The sequence below is a fragment of the Artemia sp. Qi Xiang Cuo genome, unplaced genomic scaffold (genome assembly GCF_049724085.1).
Source record: "Artemia sp. Qi Xiang Cuo unplaced genomic scaffold, ASM4972408v1 HiC_scaffold_23, whole genome shotgun sequence".
In the NCBI taxonomy this organism is placed as follows: Eukaryota; Metazoa; Arthropoda; class Branchiopoda; order Anostraca; family Artemiidae; genus Artemia; species Artemia sp. Qi Xiang Cuo.
The window spans coordinates 6642015-6648192 of NW_028297432.1; positions in this window are offsets into that span (position 1 = coordinate 6642015).

The window sequence follows — 6178 nt, forward strand, 5'->3', positions numbered from 1 at the left end:
TGCTCATACTGTAGAGAAACCTTTTGAATATGATATTTGTAACAAATCTTTTACATCAGGTTCCAATTTATCTAATCATCAAAAAACTCATACCTAAGAAAATTATTTCAAATGGAATATATGAAAGAAATATAATACAGTATATAGATCCGGTTTATATAATCATCAAATAATTTATATTGGTGGAAAGCCTTTCGATTATGATATATATAACAAATATTTTACTAAGAGTTACGATCTATATCGTCATAAATGATTACATACAAGAGAAAAACCTTTCAAAAATATATATGTAACAAATGTTTGTCCTTAATTTACGATTTAACTCGTCATCAAAGAATTCATACAAAGAACTGAATTTGACAGGATGCCCAAGCACTAAATGTACATACCTATAAACTATGTTCTCTGAATTGTCTTCTTTTCCACTTTTGTTTTTTATTTGAAATATTGTTTTTTCTTTTCAATTTATTCCCATCCTTTCCTTCTTCACCTTTTTTTTAAAATTTTTAATATTGTGTGTGTTTTATTTGACTGTTATAATGTAGAATATATGGAAACATATTAATTGTAATAACACGATTGACTCTTAGTAGAAACTGTACAGGGCCTTATTTATGAAAGGCTCTTTTTAAAGAAATAAGCATTCCAGTTTTTTTTTAAAGAATTAAGAGTTTAATTTCTGCTTTTTTCAGAATAAGTCCAAAAAAAAATTATTTTTTTAAATCAAATGTTCCATTTTTTGTTTTCTTAATTCTAGTAGGCCTAATTTATATTTTACTTTTTTCAATATAATGTCCTTGATTTATTGATTTTATGTATAAATGATAAATTTTTGTAAATACTTTTATTCGACTATTGTAGTATTAGATCTATCTTGTAATAAATTTTCAATGTTTGTGCTAAAGATTTTTACTGTTTGTTCTTTATACTGGGACCACGCCTATCTTTCTTTCAAAAACACCAGAGAGGAGGCCCCCTATAGGTCTGGAAATATTAATGGCAGTACATGAGTTGGTCGAAAATAATAGACAAAGTTCAATGATCATTTTAACGATTCTCACTGCTAGCGCTTTGTACGGGGACCACACCTACCTTTCTTTCAAAACCAGTATTGTCATAGCATTAGCTACGAATCAGTGACAAATTTTCGCAAAAACTTTTATTTGACTATTTTAGTATTATGTCAATCTTTTACTAAATTTTGAGGTTCATGCTAACGATTCTTACTGCTAGCACTTTATACCGGGACCACGCCTACCTTTCTTTCAAAATCACTATTATCATAGCATTCGCTGCAAATAAATAATGGATCTTCTTTGTGTAATGATGCTAAATCACAGATCATATATCCTCATTCAAAGAGCACTTGAGCGCAAAGAACATATATTACACAGTATAGGGGAAAGATGGGGAAACATGTAAAAGAACTGGTTCTGAAATGATATTATAAAGTCTTTTTAAAAGTGTTGCTTTGTGTTGGGATATGCATAAAATTGAAAATCAATGTTGAGAGTGAAAAAACATGTGGACTCCAACTTGAAAAAATCTAATTCTGAAAGTCCCAAGAAAAGAAGTTGTTCTGAATTAATAAAATAAAGCCTTTTGAAGAGACTAAGAATTGTACAGACTGTTTAGACAAATTTGAAAAATCTGAAAATATGTTAAAGAGTTTCGCAAGCTTGAATTTTTTCATGTGCTTGAACTTGGGGCACATATGAAAAAATTCCACATTTTTTTTTTTTTTTTGTAAGATCTCCAAGGAATTTTCTCTTTTAACCGTCTTTGATTAAAGGAGACAGGATGTTGTTGAATAGCTCTAAGAGTAGCATTATTCATTTTCGAACTCCATACCAAATGTCTGAACCTTCCCCAACAATCTTTGTTTTTTATGGTAATGATGTAATTCCCCAGTGCTGAAAAAGTAAAAATGTTTTTACTTTTATAACTTTAATAAATCAAATAATATTAACATTTTGATTGCTAAATATCAGTATATGTATATTAAACTGACAATGCACTTTCATTTGTATTTTATCAGTAAAGTGCAAATTTTGTTCTGACCTTGGGAAGGCATAGGGGTTTTGCGCCTAACTTATGTTAATTTCTGCTCGTTTTGAATTAGACTCGGTTAATTATTGTAATTTCTGTTCGTTTTGGGTTTCATTTATTTATAAATGCTGATTTGTGGTAGTTTCACGCTTGGTAGATTATTTGATATTAGTTTTGCTCACTTTTTGTTTAATGGAGTTCTTTACTTTTCTTTGAAAAACTTATTTTGTAGAAAAATGTTTTTTAATTAATTTCTGTTTGTTTTATATTGACATTGTCTTTTCAGGGAAAAAGAAAATAATACTTTAAGTCTTTTTTGTTTTTTAAGACTTTATAGTTTGGCCTGCTATTCTTATGCCGGAGAAAAATTTTCAGCAATTTTTAACAGCATTCACCCTTTTGAAAATCTTGACAATACAGTATTGTTCAATTTAGTTTCATAACTCCTCTAGTTGACCTGTAATGGAAAACTTGATACCACTCGCAAAAAAAATCTGTTTACTTTCTTTGATAGCTTGGATACACTTACGCTCAGGGGCGTAGGGAGGGAGGGGCATCTGCCCCCCTTAGACCTTCAAATTTTCATTAGATATGGCTGAAAAAGCAGTTGGTTGGAAAAGCAGTTGATAAAAGGCCCTCCTTCACACTATCGACTGCCCCCCCCCTAGACAATATGCTGCCTACGTCCATGCTTACGCTATCTGGATTTGGTTGAATTTTAAGAGCAGAAGTAGCCCCAAACGTTTGAACATAATACCCTCAGTCGTTCTTGGGATACTGCTGAGATGCCTTAATGGGAATTAGCATTATCACAGTGCATTTTAACTTAATCTTTAAGTCAACATCAAGTCTTTCCTCTCTAAACTCTATGATTTTTTGCATCAACCTCATTCTCAAAATAAAGATGTTATCCTCTCCGGAGATTTCAACATTGACCTTCTAGAAGCTTCAAATGAAGCTTCTGTTGATTTATTGTCTTCTTGCTTTTCTGCATATCTGCTTCCTACTTGCCTGATACCTACAAGAATTTCACCTAGTTCTGCTTCTCCCATTGATAATATTTTTACATCGTTACAGATTAAAGCAAATTTTGCTGTTTTAAGTGATATATCGGATCATTTCCTGCTGGTTTCAGATTTAGCTTTTACTTATAAAATACCGCAGGTAAGTAGGGAGCGTCAAGTACGGTTAATAAATAAAATAAAATTAAAGCACCAGAATGAAAGCCTTGGTCTATTGGATTGGCAGGATGTAATATCCATGAAGGATACAGATGTGGCAACTGATACTTTCCTAAGAAATTTCAATTGCTGCCTTGATTCTAGTTGCCCATTTGTTACGAAGAAAATGTGCAGAGAAAAATTTCCTATAAGGCCGTGGATAACGTCTGGAATTTTGATGTTAGTTAATAAAAAAACAGTTATTTAAAAAGCAGTTAAAGAATCCAACTGATTATAATATTAAAAATTTTAAAATCTTCAAAAATAAATTAACCGCACTGATACGATTGTCGAAACATAGGTATTATAAAGAGTCTTTCGAAGAAGCTCAAAATTCTCCTCGCAAAACGTGGTCTTTAATTAATTCTATTATAAAAAAAAAAGGAATTCTAAGTTGCCTGAAGTTATTAGTTTAGAAAATGGATTGACTACTAACAAATTGAAGAAAGTGGCTGATGTTTTGAATACTTATTTCGCTAGTATTGGAGAGAAAATTGTTTCATCAGTAATGAACCAGTTAGATTCACGTAGTAATAAACATTTTTCTTCATACCTTCCATCTCCTCAAAGTAATTAAATTTTGCTTGGGCCTTTTTCTCGGTCTGAAACATCAAAAATAGTTTGTGTTATAAATCCAGGTAATTCAGTGGGAATTGACGGGTCTAGTTCTATAATTGTTAAAGAAAATATTGTCTGCAGTAATTTTGCCATTACAGCACATAATTAATCTTTCGTTTAAAAATGGAGTTTTCCCGTCTGGTTTTAAAGAAGCGAGGATAATTCCGCTTCACAAAGGTGACTCTCCTAAAAACCCATCAAATTACCGCCCTATTTCTATTTTGTCAGCATTTTCTAAAATATTTGAGAAGGCAATTTATGAGAGGATTTATGACTTTCTTAAATCGTTTAATTTTTTCACAAATTCCCAGTTTGGTTTTAGGTCTGGACACAATACTGAGCACGCTATCATTGCTCTCATCCAATATATCCATGAATGCTTAGATAGAGGTGAAATTCAAGCAACAATGTACTTGGATTTTAAAAAAGCATTCGATACAATATCCCATTGTATTCTTTTTCGTAAATTGGATAATTGTGGTGTGCGCGGAATGGCGTTGGATCTAGTTAAATCTTATCTTGATAAGAGAAAGCAACGAATTGATGGAGGTAATTTTCTCTCTTCGCCTGTTCCTCAGTCCTCGATGGTTGGGGTGCCTCAGGGTTCTGTCCTCGGTCCTCTGCTTTTTCTAGTTTATATACATGATTTTCACCGCGCTTTGGCAATCCCATGTCTCAGCACACATTTTGCTGATGATACGGTAGTTTCAATTTCTGAGAGGAATGACGAGGAGTTGGAGACAAAACTTGATACTGCATTTTCTAATGTTCTTGAATGGTGTTCTGCAAAGTTTATTGCTTTGAATTTATCAAAAACTAATTTCATAATTTACGGCAGGAAGTCAAATATATGCCCTCGTATTACCCGAGTTACTTCTTCAAAGTATCAATTATCAATATCTCGGGTGAATGTGATAAAGTACCTTGGACTTATGATTGATGAAAGATTATCTTTTAAAACACACATTCAAAATATACGCTTAAAGATTTCAAGGTGTGTTGGTTTAATGCGGAGGTTGAAGCATTATTTGCCCTACTCTGCTTTACGAAGCATTTATTTTTCTCTAATTCAGTCTAATATTAATTATTGTTCTCTAGTATATTTATCTACATTTAAAAGCCATATTAAACCAATACAGATTTTACAAAATAAAGCAGTAAGAATCCTCAAACTTTTTATTTCATCGCCTATTTCACTTCCAAATAAGTCTTCTACAGCGTCTTTATATACTTATTTAGATATACTTCCAGTTTCTCAACAATTTACTTTTGGAGCAATTATCTTCAAATTTAATTATGACATTAAGAAATTACTGCCATATTACCTCAATCAAAGTTTGTTCTCCCGATCACAAGATTTACATCGTTATAACACGCGACAAAAAAAGAGTATCTACATTGACAAGTATAGTACTCAGAGATCTAAATTCGCCCGGTTTGTGTCAATAGCCCGGTGCTGGGATGCACACAAGGATTTTATTGATAAATTTTCTTCTATCCATTTAATAAAAAGGAATCTTAAATTTCATTTAGTTCAGGATTACTTTTAATTAAGTGTATTTTTATTATTACTAAGTTATTTGTTTGGATTGTTGTTCTAAGTGAATGTGGGCCTCTCGGCTATCTTTTAGTATGAATTTATATTTAATAATATTGATCTTTTTTTTTTCTTTGTTTTTTATATATTTATATTTGGATCCTGGGCTAGCTGCTACTTTCATATTATTGTTGTATTATTGTATCTTTGCCGTCGTAATTATCTTTGTATTGTAGCGTAATTTTGTATTGTATCTTTGTCTAGGCCTAGTTTTTCGAGCTTGTCTCCCCATGGGCCTATGTCAATTATATACATGTATATGTTAATAATAAAATGATTGGACTTGAACATTTAGTTTTTAAACATATAAAAATTGGATTTGAGGAAGACTAAAATCTATTCTATAAATCATATACAACAACTTTCTATATAAACTTTATATGTCCCCAGGGCATAACTTACAACCCTTGCATTGAGGGCTCTAAGGCGTTTATCATCCTAAAAGACCTAATTTTCAGAAATTCAACTAGATAGATTGCCGGCAGAGATAATCTCTGGAAAATTCTTCCCTTGATGTGTTGAAGAGTTGAAGACTACTCGTCAAATTAGTCTTCAAATACACATTAAAGCAACATTTATTTGGGGGGCAAAGCAAAAATTTATTTAGATTTTGCCTTTTGCACCTAGTTATGGACCAGAAAATCGTTACAAGATGGAACATTTACCATACCAATTAAAAACTGAAAGTTAC